We start from the raw sequence: 20,658 nt of genomic DNA on the forward strand, positions 1-20,658 counted from the left end.
ATATATATATATATATATATATATATATATATATATATATATATATATATATATATATATATATATATATATATATATATATATATATATATATATATATATATATATATATATATATATATATATAGGTTTTAGGGTCAATACCTGAAAACTGCTTATATTGTTGTTTATTATTTTGCATGTTCTACCATATTTTCTTTAGTATATACATGGCCTTGTTTGGCATATACAGGAGAATTGATCTACCCGCCATACATAGAAGCAGACATACTCACATTTAGTTTTCTGTACTGTGTTACTATAACTATATCACATTTGCTAATGTAACAGATTTAAATTTGTTTTCCTCTTTATGTGTATCCAATAACCAGCTGCTGAATTTAAAATGTGTGGAAAATAGCCCCTTTTGGGGTATATTTTTAGATATAAAATAGCAGTTTCTGCTCATTACAAAATACAATTTACTCAAATGAGCTTAGCTTACAGGGAGATCAGACCTCATTATGTTATCTTTCTCTATATAAACACAATCCTTGTTATACTATCTCTCAGTGTATCCACAGTGAGACCAATACTAATAGAGAACAATAGAAAATTAACCTTTTAGTACCTCTCCCACCACCACGGGAAGTATGATTTCTTCAATAACTTATTAGGTGGGGATACAACAGACAAAACCAGCTAACATTAAATTAAAGGTAAATGAGCTTTTGTAAAAAGTTTAATATACTTCAGACAGTAAATTGACCATTTGGAACATAAGGATAGAAGAGAAAAAAAATACACTGTACAAGGTCCCTTTAAGACAGGGGTCAGCGACCTTGGCACCACAGATGTTTTGGAACTACATTTCCCATGATGCTGAGACACTTTTTAGGCTATCTGAGCATCATGGGAAATATAGTTCTAAAACATATGGGGTGCCAAGGTTGCTGACCCCTGTTTTAAGAGGTTAGCAGTATCCTACAGTCTGCAACATATACATAAAGAACCAGAATTCTCATAATGTTGCAAATATTTGGATTTTTAAAATTAATTATTAAAAAAAAATGCTTGCCTGGTGAGTCCAGTTTGTACTTCTTTTCTTTCCTTGACTTTAGTCTCAACCAGCCCCATCTCCTCTTCTTGTCTGTTATCTCAGTTTCTGTAATGATAATTATTTTTAGATGAATGCTAAAATGAACACATCTTCACCTTTATTTGCATTAATCAGAAGGATAGTATGTGTATGCCACAAAAAACATTGATTCATTTATGCAGCTAAAATTGAAAATGTAATGCTTCCAATGTACACTATTCAATAAAGATCCAGCAATGTCATTCTCAGTTGATTAATTACTGTGTCAATAGTATGTAATCTTCTATTTCATTCTTGTACAATCTTGATCTCATTAAAAAAAAATGATACTGCTGCTGGCTTGTAGAAGTAGCACTAGCTACTACTTTAACTTTATTTAACTTTAAACTGCTGTCCAGCTGCTTGGAAGAACAAATTTAACTTAGCAAGCGAATCCTGAACAATTATTACTGAATAAAAATTTTGTTTCGTGATAAACATTTTATTCTAAATTTATTTTGTCTCTGCACATGTAAAAAACAATACTGCAGTATTAGTTTTGTATTTCCTGCAAGTGCTTGCTGGCTGATAAAGACAACTACTAGTGAAGAAGGACATTACTCTGTATGTTTGAAAATGAAATATTGATCTGGACATGAACATGCATATAAAAAACTGAAATGCATTATAAAAGGGTCAGTCAAGTAAAAAATTAACTTTCATGATTCAGATAGAGCAAACACATTTTCCATTCATTTTTAATTATCTAAATCTGAACAAACTATCTATATGGAGTTACCAGGTCCTACTGAGCATGTGCAAGATTCACAGTATATAAGTGTATGCATTTTGTGATTGGCTAATGGCTGTCACATTGTGCATTAGGAAGGAAAATGTAACTAACTTTGACATGTGTCAGAAAAAAGCTATTACTTATTTGAATTTGAAACAAAGTGTTTTTGCATTGTTTGCTTATTCTGAATGTATTGATTATGCTATTCTACTGTGTTAAGCCTAGTTTTTCAACCTGTGGTATGTGTACCCCTGGTGTCACTTGGGCCACTAGCAAGGGACACTTCAGTTAACAAGCACATAACAAAAAAAACAATGCAATAACACCTACTCTGAATTTCAAACAAGCGGTAGATTTATTTCTGACAAATTTATTTTTTTTCTCCCATTTTCCTGCTCCCTGTATCATGTGACAGACATCAGCCAATCACATACTAGTATACGTATACCCTGTGAGCTTGTGCACATGCTCAGTAGGATCTTGCTCCCCAAAAAGTGTGAATATAAAAAGACTGTGCAAAATTCGATAATGGAAGTCAATTGGAAACTGTTTTAAAAACTGCATGCTCTTTCTAAATCATACAAGTTTATTTTGACTTGAGTGTCCCTTTAAGCTGGAAAAATGCTATAAGTCCCTTTAAAGCAGACATCCTCAAACTTGGCCCTCCAGAGGTTTTGGAACTACATTTCCCATGATGCTCAGCCAGCTGATATGCTGGCTGAGCATCATGGGAAATGTAGTTCCGAAACCTCTGGAGGGCCAAGTTTGAGGATGTCTGCTTTAAGGTATTTTTTATGAAGTTTTGTCCTTACCACTGGGACCAGGTGCCTCTTGGAAGTATAAAGTAAATGTATCCATCAGCCAGGATTGTAGCTCGGGGCAGTAATGTTCCTGCACCTGCCAAAGGACTTGCACAAATATTCTGCAACTCTCTTCATTCTTGGTCACCAGCTCTAGCAGAGAAATCATCTGGTTGCTGCTGGGCCGGCGCTCTAGAAGAGTAAAATATTGCTCCTGAGTCCTGGGACAAGACATCTGCTTCATACAGCCACTGAATGATCACCGCTGGGTTCTTCTCTAACCATTTGGATAAATATGAACGATGAGACTGGACCTATGAAAGTAATCTGTTGCTTGAGACATCTGCAGGGGGAGATGACACAGAATTACACTATAAAGGAGCTTGTAGTTAAAGGGTCATGTATGTGTAAAGATACAATGCTCTAATGGTTTACTGCAAAGGGATTAAACATGTTATGAAAGTCATTTTCAGAGCAGACATGTACTACTAGGGCCACATCTAGTGAGCCAATGACAAGAGGAATATGTGTGTAGTTACCAATTACCAGATAGCTCCCAGTAGTGCATGATGCATCACTACTCTGGAGCTGATTTTGACTATGGGGTTGACCACAATGCTGTGGCCTAATGATTTTTCTACCAGATTTACCATTAAAGTTTGTGTGGTTTATTGTAGATAAATCATTTGATGAGCTTTTCTAAAAGATTGTGTTTTTAACTCATGTACGGGGTTAAATGCCTAGTTATGTGCAAGCAACAGTACAATAACAAGTTCTAACACATCACAGCATTTTCTTTTTGCACATTTACAGGTATATCCCTTTATATAAAGAACGGTGTTTAAAGGGACAATTTGCTAAAAAAAATCTATTATCCATATGAGAGAATTTAAACACGCGCGCACTGGTTCAGTAAGTATCTCTTATTGGCCCACTTGTTCAATGCCAAATGTTTGCAGCGGCTATACACTGTTATATTTACACACTGATATATTAATAAAAATGAATTATTTTACATAAGAAGATTTTCTTCAGATGGCGTCAGACAGAGGCTGCACATACTGATTAAATGGCAGCAGGCATGACATACGGTTCAGATATTTACTAGTAAAGACACACACAACCACATAAGCAAGGATGCACTAACAAGCACACAGAGAGGGATACATAAACACATGCGCACAAAAGCAGAAATGCACTCACACAAAGACAGGAATAGACACGAACCCGGGACACACACATTAAAATGCACACATACACACACATGGAGATGCACACATACACACACACTTATACACATAGAGATGCACACATACACACACACACATAGAGATGCACACATACACACACACACACATAGAGATGCACACATACACACACACTTATACACATAGAGATGCACACATACACACACACACACACACACACATAGAGATGCACACATACACACACACACACACACACACATAGAGATGCACACATACACACACACATACACACATAGAGATGCACACATACACACACACACACATAGAGATGCACACATACACACACACATACACACATAGAGATGCACACATACACACACACATATACACACACACATATACACACATAAACATATACACACATGAAGATGCACACATACACACATAGAGATGCACACATACACACACACATACACACATAGAGATGCACACATACACACACACACACACACATATACACACATAAACATATACACACATGAAGATGCACACATACACACACACATACACACATAGAGATGCACACATACACACACATATACACACATACACATATACACACATGAAGATGCACACATACACATATACACACATGAAGATGCACACATACACATATACACATAAGAAGATGCACACATACACATATACACACATGAAGATGCACACATACAAACATGGAGATGCACACATACACACACACACACATACACACATAGAGATGCACACATACACGCACACACACATATACACATATACACACATGAAGATGCACACATACACATATACACACATGAAGATGCCCACATACAAACATGGAGATGCACACATACACACATACACATATACACACAAGAAGATGCACACATACACATATACACACATGAAGATGCACACATACACATATACACACATGAAGATGCACACATACACATATACACACATGAAGATGCCCACATACAAACATGGAGATGCACACATACACATATACACATATACACACATGAAGATGCACACATACACATATACACACATGAAGATGCACACATACAAACATGGAGATGCACACATACACACATACACATATACACACAAGAAGATGCACACATACACATATACACACATGAAGATGCACACATACAAACATGGAGATGCACACATACACACATACACATATACACACATGAAGATGCACACATACACACATACACATATACACACATGAAGATGCACACATACAAACATGGAGATGCACACATACACACATACACATATACACACATGAAGATGCACACATACAAACATGGAGATGCACACATACACATATACACACATGAAGATGCACACATACAAACATGGAGATGCACACATACACGCACACACACACATACACACATAGAGATGCACACATACACACACACACACACACACATGTAAGAAAGCACACACATACACACATGGACTCCATTTAATAAAAGACTAGCAGATGATGTCATGAAGATGCACACATACACATATACACACATGAAGATGCACACATACAAACATGGAGATGCACACATACACACACACACACATACACACATAGAGATGCACACATACACACACACACACACATGTAAGAAAGCACACACATACACACATGGACTCCATTTAATAAAAGACTAGCAGATGATGTCATGAACCTTATATGGCCAGCCTCGCAGCTGCATTTCACTTTTAAGAGCCACTGCTTGTGCAATGATGCCCCCTGTTTGCACGCAGATCTGATCAGGATGGTTAAAATCTGCCACACTTTAGATGGCGTAGAAGTTAAAGGGACAGTCAACACCAGAATTTTTGTTGTTTAAAAAGATAGATAATCCCTTTATTACCCATTTCCCAGTTTGCATAACCAAATATACTTTTTACCTCTGTGATTACCTTGTATCTAAGAACCTTCTTCCAGCCCCCTGATCACATGACATTTTATTTATTATCTATTGACTTTTATTTTAGTCAATTAGTGCAGTGTCTGCCACAATTCACAGGGGTGATCACAATGTTATCTATATGGCTTACAGGAACTAGCTCTCCCCTGTTGTGAAAAGCAAATAAAAAAGCACGTGATTAGAGACGGCCTTCAAGGGCTTAGAAATTATCATATGAGCCTTCCTAGGTTTAGCTTTCAAATAACAATACCAAGAGAACAAAGCAAAATGGGCGATAAAAGTAAATTGGAAAGTTGTTTAAAATTACATGCCTTATTTGAAACATGAAAGTTTTTTTTGGACTTGACTGTCCCTTTTATTAGCAGGGTCTTAAGACTGCTGCTACTTAACTAGTATTACAGGCCCACTCACTCAAACCTAAAATACTGTGGTTCTGAAGCTGCTATCATAGCTTTGTAAATGGAGCCCATAGACAAACTCACACACATATACACATGAACACACATACATATCCATGGACACACTTACATAAGCATAGACACACACACACATGAATACACACAGACATATACACATGGGCACACACACAAACATGAATACACACACACAGACATATACACATGGACACACACACATGAATACACACACATATACACATGGACACACACACACACATGAATACACACACATATACACATGGACACACACACACATGAATACACACAGACATATACACATGGACACACACACAAACATGAATACACACACACAGACATATACACATGGACACACACACATGAATACACACACATATACACATGGACACACACACACACATGAATTCACACAGACATGTACACATGGACACACACAAACATGAATACACACACACAGACATATACACATGGACACACACACATGAATACACACAGACATATACACATGGACACACACACAAACATGAATACACACACAGACATATACACATGGACACACACACATGAATACACACACATATACACATGGACACACACATGAATACACACACTCCTGTTTCTCAACCTCCTACCCATCTAGATTGTAAATTCCCACAGGAATAGGGCCCTCAGTCCCTCCTGTATGTGTTTGTAAATTTTGTCCTGTCTCTTACAAGTCTTATATTGTTTTATTTAAATGAATTGTATCCATGGACAGCACTGCGGAATATGTTAGCGCTTCATAAATAAACTATAATAATAATAAATAAATATACACATGGACACACACACATTAACACACACACACATACACACAGACATATACACATGGACACACACATACACATGAATACATACACAGACGTATACACATGGACACACACACACACACACACACTACCATGCACACACAGACATATACACATGGACACACATACACACACAGACATATACACATGGACACACACAGACATTCATATACATATGGACACACACACAGAGAGACATATACACATGGACACACACACATACACATGGACACACACAAGAACACACACATAGACATATACACATGGATACACACACACAGACATATACACATGGACACACACACATAGACATGAATACACACACACACACAGACAGATGCACATGGACACACACACACATGAACACAAACACAGACATACACACATGGACACACACATCGACATATACACATGGACACACACATGAATACACACACACAGACATATACACATGGACACACACACATAGACATGAATACACACACACAGACAGATGCACATGGACACACACACACACATGAACACAAACACAGACATACACACATGGACACACACACACCGACATATACACATGGACACACACATGAATACACACACACACAGACATATACACATGGACACACACATATGCATATACAAGGACACACACATACGTAATGCACACATACACAAGGACACATGAAAATAGAAAGAGAAATGAATTGGGTGAGAGAGAGATATAGAGTCTGTAAAATATTATAAAATGGGATTTGTATATTTTGTAGTAAAGTTAGTTAATAAAATGACCTAAAGTTTTGTTATCAGGCATTTAGGATCTGTCTTGAAACAGATAGACAATATATGGTTTGATTATTATTTTGGGCCAGATTACAAGTGGATTGCAAAATATCACTTTCACTAAAGAAAAAAAAACTAAAACAGCTAATATACAATGTAAAAATAGAGAAGAAAAACTTCTAAAACATGCTCGACAAACTTTAAACTTGTCCGTTCTGATTGTGCACTTAAACACACACACTATATGGCCAAAAACACCTCATCTAATTATTGAGTCCAGTTGTTTCAGCCTCACTCATTGCTAACAGGTGCATACAAATCAGCACAGATTAGCGCATGTATTTATTTAATATAATGGCCCTTTAATGCCACAGGATACAAAAAGATTTTAGACAATTGTGTGCCTCCAACTCTGAGGCATCATTTGGGCAAGTTCCTTTCTTATCCCTCAATGACTGTGTCCCCTGTGCACAAAGCACATGGTTTAACAAGTTTGTTGTGGAGGAGCTTGAGTCATCTGCACAGAGCCCTGACCTCAACCCCTCTGAACACTTTAGGGATGAATTAAAATGCTGATCGCGAGCAGAACCTTCTTGTCCAACATCAGTGCCTGACCTCACAAATGCTCTTTTGGCTGAATGGGCACAAATTCCCACATACACACTCCTTATATAAAGCCTTCCCAGAATACCTGCGGCTGTTATAGCCACAAAAGGGGGGGGGGCACTCCATATTAATGCCCATGGTTTTGGAATGGGATGTCCAACAAGCTCATCTAGGTGTAATGGTCAGGTGTCCACATTCTTTTGCTATATACAGGGAGTGCAGAATTATTAGGCAAATGAGTATTTTGACCACATCATCCTCTTTATGCATGTTGTCTTACTCCAAGCTGTATAGGCTCGAAAGCCTACTACCAATAAAGCATATTAGGTGATGTGCATCTCTGTAATGAGAAGGGGTGTGGTCTAATTACATCAACACCCTGTGCATAATTATTAGGCAACTTCCTTTCCTTTGGCAAAATGGGTCAAAAGAAGGACTTGACAGGCTCAGAAAAGTCAAAAATAGTGAGATATCTTGCAGAGGGATGCAGCACTCTTAAAATTGCAAAGCTTCTGAAGCGTGATCATCGAACAATCAAGCGTTTCATTCAAAATAGTCAACAGGGTCGCAAGAAGCGTGTGGAAAAACCAAGGCGCAAAATAACTGCCCATGAACTGAGAAAAGTCAAGCGTGCAGCTGCCAAGATGCCACTTGCCACCAGTTTGGCCATATTTCAGAGCTGCAACATCACTGGAGTGCCCAAAAGCACAAGGTGTGCAATACTCAGAGACATGGCCAAGGTAAGAAAGGCTGAAAGACGACCACCACTGAACAAGACACACAAGCTGAAACGTCAAGACAGGGCCAAGAAATATCTCAAGACTGATTTTTCTAAGGTTTTATGGACTGATGAAATGAGAGTGAGTCTTGATGGGCCAGATGGATGGGCCCGTGGCTGGATTGGTAAAGGGCAGAGAGCTCCAGTCCGACTCAGACGCCAGCAAGTTGGAGGTGGAGTACTGGTTTGGGCTGGTATCATCAAAGATGAGCTTGTGGGGCCTTTTCGGGTTGAGGATGGAGTCAAGCTCAACTCCCAGTCCTACTGCCAGTTTCTGGAAGACACCTTCTTCAAGCAGTGGTACAGGAAGAAGTCTGCATCCTTCAAGAAAAACATGATTTTCATGTAGGACAATGCTCCATCACACGCGTCCAAGTACTCCACAGCGTGGCTGGCAAGAAAGGGTATAAAAGAAGAAAATCTAATGACATGGCCTCCTTGTTCACCTGATCTGAACCCCATTGAGAACCTGTGGTCCATCATCAAATGTGAGATTTACAAGGAGGGAAAACAGTACACCTCTCTGAACAGTGTCTGGGAGGCTGTGGTTGCTGCTGCACGCAATGTTGATGGTGAACAGATCAAAACACTGACAGAATCCATGGATGGCAGGCTTTTGAGTGTCCTTGCAAAGAAAGGTGGCTATATTGGTCACTGATTTGTTTTTGTTTTGTTTTTGAATGTCAGAAATGTATATTTGTGAATGTTGAGATGTTATATTGGTTTCACTGGTAAAAATAAATAATTGAAATGGGTATATATTTGTTTTTTGTTAAGTTGCCTAATAATTATGCACAGTAATAGTCACCTGCACACACAGATATCCCCCTAAAATAGCTATAACTAAAAACAAACTAAAAACTACTTTCAAAACTATTCATTCATTCAACTATTTGATATTAATGAGTTTTTTGGGTTCATTGAGAACATGGTTGTTGTTCAATAATAAAATTAATCCTCAAAAATACAACTTGCCTAATAATTCTGCACTCCCTGTAGTGTATGTGTTTCTATATATATATACCTGTATATATATTGCTACAGAATGATAGGCACTTACTGCAGGAATTTCCGCATGATAATACTCAAGTTTATTGACAATTTGGAGGGGGTAGTACTTTCATGATTCAGATAGAGCGTGTCATTTTAAACAACTTTCCAATTTATTTCCATTAACAAAATATGCACAGTCTTTTTATAGTTACACTTTTTGAGTCATCATTTCCAACTGAGCATGTGTAAGAATTCACAGAATATAAGTATATGCATTTGTGATTGGCTGCTATCTGTCCCTGCCCCCTTTCACTTGGTGTCCCAGCCTAACCTCATCAACAGGGTTAAACTGGGAGCTTCTAAGAAGTTTTTTATTAAAAAAAGGTTTTATACTGGATGTTTAGATCAATATCTGTGCATATTCATTTTTATAGTAGTGTCTATTACATGCTGTTATATGAAAATTGGTGTAAAGTGTCCCTTTACGTAACTGAAAAAATGATATATTACATTTAATGCGTGAGTGTACAACATATGCATTAAATTAATCACAAAATATGCCTCTCTCCCATTCTGCACTGAGATCCTCAGGTCTCATAGATAAAAGCACAACAACTCTGTCTTGTGAAAGTTTATCAAATTCTCAACATGATCTCCCCCCTTAAAGGAATATTCTAAAAAATATTACAGTTGGCTTGATGACTAATGACAAATAACTTTCCTGTTGCAGAGGAGTAAAAATTAGAAGAAACTATAGCATATCTACCTATTTACTGTAGTTTGCCCTCCCTGCCCCCCCCCCCCACACACACACAGACACCCTTGGATTTCTATAAAAATCCGCCCTTATTGTTCATTACTGTCCCCATCTATTAACCATTCTACAAGCTCAGTCAAGCAACCCCTGCACCTTTTGTACTACTCAGCCATAACCTCTAGATTAATCATGTGTTCAGCACTGTAGAATATTGTGGTGTTTTACAAAATAACAATACTAATTATAGCAATAATAATAACAATAATAATTAAAGAAGCAGATGTATAATTCCTGGTATTTGGGGGCAGGATTGATATATTACAGAATAGTTTTCCTCTTTTTTCAAAAATACTAACCCAAAATTTGCCTAGAAATAGATTACAATGTTATGGGTTTAATCACTCCAACCACTATCAGTTTTTTTTCTTCCTCATTCTCCTATATTATAGTGTAGTTTTAAAGAGACAATCAACACTAACGTTGTTATGGTTTAAAAAGATAGACAACACCTTTACTAGCCATTCCCCAGCTTAACACAACCAACATTGTTATATTAATATACTTTATAACATTTAAATCTCTAAATTTCTGCCTGTTTTTAAGCCACTACAGACAGCCTCTTATCACATGGTTTTTTATTTGCTTTTCACAACAGGAGACTGCTAGTTCATGTGGGCCATATAGATAACATTGTGCTCATGCTCGTTGAGAGACTAAATACATACAGAGAGAAGTGCACTCACAGGAACGAACAACTGGCTCAATACCATTGTTAACCTGTTCTATAGCGATTTACCACCTGGGTGCAACTTCTTTTTAGCCTAGTAATGCTTTTTCACAGAGTAGAACTTTCCTGTAGTATATCAGTCTGATCCCGCCTATTACGGTCAGTGCAGCGCCGAAATACCAGGCAATTCCTCTCTGAAAAGGGAACACAGCAACCCCAGACGATCGTTTCGGCCTTCATTGGGCCTCGTCAGTGAGATGTAGCCATATTCCTCTAAGCACACTGAGCAAGGAGTCCACATCTGGTTGTCCGTTGAGTTATTTAAAGGGCCATGATACCCAAATGCTGAAACACTTGAAAGTGATGCAGCATAGCTGTAAAAAGCTGACTAGAAAATATCACCTGAACATCTCTATGTAAAAAAGAAAGATATTTTACCTCAAAAATTCCTCAGTAGCCACATCCCATTGTAAAGGACTTCTAAGCAGCAAATCAGTATGTCTGTCTCGGGACAGCTAAGGGAGTGATCTTACGTGCACACTCATCTTATTTCCCTATTCAGTTTAAGGAAGTTTACTATGAAATCTCATGAGAGTTAAGGGAAATCTCATGAGATCACAGTAAAAGAGTTAATAACCTCAGCACTGCTGATGCTGATTGGCTGCTGTTCATTTCTTCATTTATTTTATTTTTTTTACCTGCAGCTGAGCAACAGCTGAAGTATATTTTTTACACAGAACTTACTCTGCTGAGCTGAGGAAATTGGGAGGTAAAATATCTTCCTTTTTTACATAGAGGTGATATTTTCCTGTCAGCTTTTTACAGTTATACTGCATCAGTTTCAAGTGATTTAGCATATGAGTATTATGTCCCTTTAAGAGCCAGCACAACACAGCACTAATTGGCTAAAATGCAAGTCAATAGATAATAAATAAAAATGTCATGTGATCAGGGGGCTGTCAGAAGATGCTTAGATACAAGGTAATAACAGAGGTAAAAAGTATATTAATATAACTATGTTGGTTATGCAAAACTGAGGGATGGGTAATAAAGGGATTATCTATTTTATGAAACAATAAAAATTCTGGAATAGACTGTCCCTTTAAGTTTAGACACGTATTACATCATTACATTATTTTAAACATATAGAGGTACCACTAGTTGCTATCATGCTATATTTATAAAAGAGATGGCAAAAATAAATACAATACAGCAGTTCACAAATAACATAATTTATGTAAGAACTTACCTGATAAATTCATTTCTTTCATATTAGCAAGAGTCCATGAGCTAGTGACGTATGAGATATACATTCCTACCAGGAGGGGCAAAGTTTCCCAAACCTCAAAATGCCTATAAATACACCCCTCACCACACCCACAATTCAGTTTAACGAATAGCCAAGAAGTGGGGTGATAAAAAAGTGCGAAAGCATATAAAATAAGGAATTGGAATAATTGTGCTTTATACAAAAAAATCATAACCACCACAAAAAAAGGGCGGGCCTCATGGACTCTTGCTAATATGAAAGAAATGAATTTATCAGGTTCTTACATAAATTATGTTTTCTTTCATGTAATTAGCAAGAGTCCATGAGCTAGTGACGTATGGGATAATGACTACCCAAGATGTGGATCTTTCCACACAAGAGTCACTAGAGAGGGAGGGATAAAATAAAGACAGCCAATTCCTGCTGAAAATAATCCACACCCAAAATAAAGTTTAACGAAAAACATAAGCAGAAGATTCAAACTGAAACCGCTGCCTGAAGTACTTTTCTACCAAAAACTGCTTCAGAAGAAGAAAATACATCAAAATGGTAGAATTTAGTAAAAGTATGCAAAGAGGACCAAGTTGCTGCTTTGCAGATCTGGTCAACCGAAGCTTCATTCCTAAACGCCCAGGAAGTAGAAACTGACCTAGTAGAATGAGCTGTAATTCTCTGAGGCGGAGTTTTACCCGACTCAACATAGGCAAGATGAATTAAAGATTTCAACCAAGATGCCAAAGAAATGGCAGAAGCTTTCTGGCCTTTTCTAGAACCGGAAAAGATAACAAATAGACTAGAAGTCTTACGAAAAAATTTCGTAGCTTCAACATAATATTTCAAAGCTCTAACAACATCCAAAGAATGCAACGATTTCTCCTTAGAATTCTTAGGAGTAGGACATAATGAAGGAACCACAATTTCTCTACTAATGTTGTTGGAATTCACAACTTTAGGTAAAAATTCAAAAGAAGTTCGCAACACCGCCTTATCCTGATGAAAAATCAGAAAAGGAGACTCACAAGAAAGAGCAGATAATTCAGAAACTCTTCTGGCAGAAGAGATGGCCAAAAGGAACAAAACTTTCCAAGAAAGTAATTTAATGTCCAATGAATGCATAGGTTCAAACGGAGGAGCTTGAAGAGCTCCCAGAACCAAATTCAAACTCCAAGGAGGAGAAATTGACTTAATGACAGGTTTTATACGAACCAAAGCTTGTACAAAACAATGAATATCAGGAAGAATAGCAATCTTTCTGTGAAAAAGAACAGAAAGAGCAGAGATTTGTCCTTTCAAAGAACTTGCGGACAAACCCTTATCTAAACCATCCTGAAGAAACTGTAAAATTCTCGGTATTCTAAAAGAATGCCAGGAAAAATGATGAGAAAGACACCAAGAAATATAAGTCTTCCAGACTCTATAATATATCTCTCGAGATACAGATTTACGAGCCTGTAACATAGTATTAATCACAGAGTCAGAGAAACCTCTTTGACCAAGAATCAAGCGTTCAATCTCCATACCTTTAAGTTTAAGGATTTCAGATCCTGATGGAAAAAAGGACCTTGTGACAGAAGGTCTGGTCTTAACGGAAGAGTCCACGGTTGGCAAGAGGCCATCCGGACAAGATCCGCATACCAAAACCTGTGAGGCCATGCCGGAGCTACCAGCAGAACAAACGAGCATTCCTTCAGAATCTTGGAGATTACTCTTGGAAGAAGAACTAGAGGCGGAAAGATATAGGCAGGATGATACTTCCAAGGAAGTGATAATGCATCCACTGCCTCCGCCTGAGGATCCCGGGATCTGGACAGATACCTGGGAAGTTTCTTGTTTAGATGGGACGCCATCAGATCTATTTCTGGAAGCTCCCACATTTGAACAATCTGAAGAAATACCTCTGGGTGAAGAGACCATTCGCCCGGATGCAACGTTTGGCGACTGAGATAATCCGCTTCCCAATTGTCTACACCTGGGATATGAACCGCAGAGATTAGACAGGAGCTGGATTCCGCCCAAACCAAAATTCGAGATACTTCTTTCATAGCCAGAGGACTGTGAGTCCCTCCTTGATGATTGATGTATGCCACAGTTGTGACATTGTCTGTCTAAAAACAAATGAACGATTCTCTCTTCAGAAGAGGCCAAAACTGAAGAGCTCTGAAAATTGCACGGAGTTCCAAAATATTGATCGGTAATCTCACCTCCTGAGATTCCCAAACTCCTTGTGCCGTCAGAGATCCCCACACAGCTCCCCAACCTGTGAGACTTGCATCTGTTGAAATTACAGTCCAGGTCGGAAGCACAAAAGAAGCCCCCTGAATTAAACGATGGTGATTTGTCCACCATGTTAGAGAGTGTCGAACAATCGGTTTTAAAGATATTAATTGAGATATCTTCGTGTAATCCTTGCACCATTGCTTCAGCATACAGAGCTGAAGAGGTCGCATGTGAAAACGAGCAAAGGGGATTGCGTCCGATGCAGCAGTCATAAGACCTAGAATTTCCATGCATAAGGCTACCGAAGGGAATGATTGTGACTGAAGGTTTCGACAAGCTGCAATCAACTTTAGACGTCTCTTGTCTGTTAAAGACAGAGTCATGGACACTGAATCCATCTGGAAACCCAGAAAAGTTACCCTTGTCTGAGGAATCAAAGAACTTTTTGGTAAATTGATCCTCCAACCATGATCTTGAAGAAACAACACAAGTCGATTCGTATGAGATTCTGCTAAATGTAAAGACTGAGCAAGTACCAAGATATCGTCCAAATAAGGAAATACCACAATACCCTGTTCTCTGATTACAGACAGCAGGGCACCGAGAACCTTTGTAAAAATTCTTGGAGCTGTAGCTAGGCCAAACGGCAGAGCCACAAATTGGTAATGCTTGTCCAGAAACGAGAATCTCAGGAACTGATAATGATCTGGATGAATCGGAATATGCAGATATGCATCCTGTAAATCTATTGTGGACATATAATTCCCTTGCTGAACAAAAGGTAAGATAGTCCTTACAGTTACCATCTTGAACGTTGGTATCCTTACATAACGATTCAATATTTTTAGATCCAGAACTGGTCTGAAAGAATTCTCCTTCTTTGGTACAATGAAGAGATTTGAATAAAACCCCATCCCCTGTTCCGGAACTGGAACTGGCATAATTACTCCAGTCAACTCTAGATCTGAAACACATTTCAGAAATGCTTGAGCTTTTACTGGATTTACTGGGACACGGGAAAGAAAAAATCTCTTTGCAGGAGGTCTCAACTTGAAACCAATTCTGTACCCTTCTGAAACAATGCTCTGAATCCAAAGATTGTGAACAGAATTGATCCAAATTTCCTTGAAAAAAAGTAACCTGCCCCCTACCAGCTGAGCTGGAATGAGGGCCGCACCTTCATGTGGACTTAGAAGCAGGCTTTGCCTTTCTAGCTGGCTTGGATTTATTCCAGACTGGAGATGGTCTCCAAACTGAAACTGCTCCTGAGGATGAAGGATCAGGCTTTTGTTCTTTGTTGAAACGAAAGGAACGAAAACGATTATTAGCCCTGTTTTTACCTTTAGATTTTTTATCCTGTGGTAAAAAAGTTCCTTTCCCACCAGTAACAGTTGAAATAATGGAATCCAACTGAGAACCAAATAATTTGTTACCCTGGAAAGAAATGGAAAGTAAAGTTGATTTAGAAGCCATATCAGCATTCCAAGTTTTAAGCCATAAAGCTCTTCTAGCTAAAATAGCTAGAGACATAAACCTGACATCAAGTCTGATAATATCAAAAATGGCATCACAGATAAAATTATTAGCATGCTGAAGGAGAATAATAATATCATGAGAATCACGATGTGTTACTTGTTGCGCTAAAGTTTCCAACCAAAAAGTTGAAGCTGCAGCAACATCAGCCAAAGATATAGCAGGTCTAAGAAGATTACCTGAACACAGATAAGCTTTTCTTAGAAAGGATTCAATTTTCCTATCTAGAGGATCCTTAAACGAAGTACCATCTGACGTAGGAATAGTAGTACGTTTAGCAAGGGTAGAAATAGCCCCATCAACTTTAGGGATCTTGTCCCAAAATTCTAATCTGTCAGACGGCACAGGATATAATTGCTTAAAACGTTTAGAAGGAGTAAATGAATTACCCAAATTATCCCATTCTTTGGAAATTACTGCAGAAATAGCATCAGGAACAGGAAAAACTTCTGGAATAACCACAGGAGCTTTAAATACCTTATCTAAACGTTTAGAATTAGTATCAAGAGGACCAGAATCCTCTATTTCTAAAGCAATTAGTACTTCTTTAAGTAAAGAACGAATAAATTCCATTTAAAATAAATATGAAGATTTATCAGCATCAACCTCTGAGACAGAATCCTCTGAACCAGAGGAATCATCAGAATCAGAATGATGATGTTCATTTAAAAATTCATCTGTAGGGAGAGAAGTTTTAAAAGATTTTTTACGTTTACTAGAAGGAGAAATAACAGACATAGCCTTCTTTATGGATTCAGAAACAAAATCTCTTATATTATCAGGAACATTCTGCACCTTAGATGTTGAAGGAACTGCAACAGGCAATGGTACTTTACTAAAGGAAATATTATCTGCTTTAACAAGTTTGTCATGACAATCAATACAAACAACAGCTGGAGGAATAGCTACCAAAAGTTTACAGCAGATACACTTAGCTTTGGTAGATTCAGTACTTGACAGCGATTTTCCTGTAGTATCTTCTGACTCAGATGCAACGTGAGACATCTTGCAATATGTAAGAGAAAAAACAACATATATATAAAGCAAAATTGATCAAATTCCTTAAATGACAGTTTCAGGAATGGGAAAAAATGCCAAAGAACAGGCTTCTAGCAACCAGAAGCAATAAAAAATGAGACTTAAATAATGTGGAGACAAAAGCGACGCCCATATTTTTTCGCGCCAAATAAGACGCCCACATTATTTGGCGCCTAAATGCTTTTTGGCGCCAAAAATGACGCCACATCCGGAACGCCGACATTTTTGGCGCAAAATAACGTCAAAAAAATGACGCAACTTCCGGCGACACGTATGACGCCGGAAACGGAAATAGAATTTTTGCGCCAAAAAAGTCCGCGCCAAGAATGACGCAATAAAATGAAGCATTTTCAGCCCCCGCGAGCCTAACAGCCCACAGGGAAAAAGTCAAATTTTAAGGTAAGAAAAATGTTGAATTTAAAATGCATTATCCCAAATATGAAACTGACTGTCTGAAAATAAGGAAAGTTGAACATTCTGAGTCAAGGCAAATAAATGTTTGAATACATATATTTAGAACTTTATAAACAAAGTGCCCAACCATAGCTTGGAGTGTCACAGAAAATAAGATTTACTTACCCCAGGACACTCATCTACATATAGCAGATAGCCAAACCAGTACTGAAACGAGAATCAGCAGAGGTAATGGTATATATAAGAGTATATCGTCGATCTGAAAAGGGAGGTAAGAGATGAATCTCTACGACCGATAACAGAGAACCTATGAAATAGACCCCGTAGAAGGAGATCACTGCATTCAAATAGGCAATACTCTCCTCACATCCCTCTGACATTCACTGCACGCTGAGAGGAAAACCGGGCTCCAACTTGCTGCGGAGCGCATATCAACGTAGAATCTAGCACAAACTTACTTCACCACCTCCATCGGAGGCAAAGTTTGTAAAACTGAATTGTGGGTGTGGTGAGGGGTGTATTTATAGGCATTTTGAGGTTTGGGAAACTTTGCCCCTCCTGGTAGGAATGTATATCTCATACGTCACTAGCTCATGGACTCTTGCTAATTACATGAAAGAAATTTAGTTTTTGTATACAGAAATTATAAGGATAAAGTTGTGTAGTAAAACATGGCATCCTATAATGAAGCTGGAGAACTTTTAAATATGGAATCCTTATGGATTTCTTGCTGCTCACTTGAACGAGTCTGCAATGTTTACACATTAAATGGACATTAAACAGTTTGAGATAGCAATATAAAATGAAAAATTGTGTATATAAAACAAATCTGCAATATACAGTTTCATTATTTATTTTGTCCCCCTTTTCCTGTAATGCTATTCTTAAATTGTGAGCTTTTCAGTTCCTGTTAGAAATAGAAGTGCAGAACACTGTTATATTCCGCACAGCCAATGGCTGCACACTCTAGTGACCTATTTATAACTTCCCTAATTGGCCACGGCAGAGAAGATAACCTAAGTTACAACATGGCAGCTCTCATTGTTTTATAGACACTAAAACTTTACACTTATTTTGTCAATATTTAAACAGCTAATGACACTTTAAAAAAAAATGCATTTACATATTATTCGCAGACTAATCTTTTCTTTGAATGCTTCATTCTATCTAGCATTTATTTAGTGTGTAATGTCCCTTTAATTGCTACAAATGACTGAATTCACCTTTGTTCTAATTTTAGGGCTCAGATCTAATCATATACCTATAGCAAATGAATGCTAGTGATCACAGATGACTAAATTCACAGAGTCTTCTTTTTCAGTCATCCATTCTCTAAGGATCATTATAGAATAACTTAGGACCTAGGGAGACTGGTGGAGAGGCTGTTAGTGCATCTATCCCAGCATGACAGAATAACCAAGATGAACGTAGATTTAAATGGACATAAAAGTCAGAATAAAACAATTTTAAGAAATATCTTAATTTACCTATGTTATCAAATTTTCTTTGTTCTCATATCCTTTGTTAAAAAGCACACCTAGTTAGGCTTAGGAGCAGCAATGCACTACTGTGGCTACACAAATATGCCTCTTGTCTTTGGCTCAACAGATGTGTTCAGCTAGCTCCCAATAGTGCATTGCTGCTCTGGAGCTGGCTTTAACTATGTGTTTAATTAATTTGCAGTGTTTAAGTACATACTTGTATGCAATCAATAATGCAATAATAGATTGTGAGCTCTTCAGAGTTGGGCCTTTCTCCTCTTGTATTAGTTTGTTTTGTTTGTTCTGTTTTGTTATACATATCTATTGTTTTTAACATGTGTACTCCTACCTATGTACCAAGCACTACAGACTGTGCAAATAAATAATAATAATAAAATAATAGTAATAATAATAATAATGATAATAAAAGCTCTGACACAATAAAGTATTCTCTTCTTGTACTTTTATGTCCCTTTAACAAAAATGAGACCATAACCAGGTCTGTACTGTCCCATAGATGAAGTTACCAGGTGGCATTACTATTTGTTTCTCAGTGCCATTTGTCTACACCTACCTTGTCTGTGAAGCATTAATGGGGGCATGAAAAAGAATGGATCTGTGTTCAGCTTCTGAACGGATCTGTGTTCAGAATAGTGATCTATTCGGAGTTCTTTCTCAGCTCCTTTAATGATTAACTGTTGGCATTGCCAGAAGGCACAAAGCCCATTCGCTGTTACTTCTTTCCTTTCAATCTGTTTCAGCCAATACAGATTAGTAAACCAGGAAAGTCTAATGCACAAAATGATGTTTTAAATTAAAGGGACATTAAAGTAAGTATTTAATTCTGAATAAAATGTTTTATTATGATTAGTACAGAATTTAATGGACTTTCATTATTTAGTTTGTGCGCTTTTATTATCATTTATAATAAATTAT

At 37.6% G+C, this 20,658-nt stretch overlaps 1 long non-coding RNA gene across 1 annotated transcript; it reads right to left on the reverse strand.

Annotated features, from left to right (window-relative positions):
- Positions 1 to 1,059: 1,059 nt before the first annotated feature.
- On the reverse strand, positions 1,060 to 20,349 carry LOC128638156 (uncharacterized). The gene is made up of 3 exons (XR_008399052.1): positions 20,297 to 20,349; positions 2,663 to 2,993; positions 1,060 to 1,144 (listed from the first exon to the last, which is right to left on the reverse strand). It is a non-coding gene; the product is annotated as an uncharacterized LOC128638156 (long non-coding RNA).
- Between the last annotated feature and the right edge of the window lie 309 nt (positions 20,350 to 20,658).

Source organism: Bombina bombina, chromosome 8 (genome assembly GCF_027579735.1).
Source record: "Bombina bombina isolate aBomBom1 chromosome 8, aBomBom1.pri, whole genome shotgun sequence".
Lineage (NCBI taxonomy): Eukaryota > Metazoa > Chordata > Amphibia > Anura > Bombinatoridae > Bombina > Bombina bombina.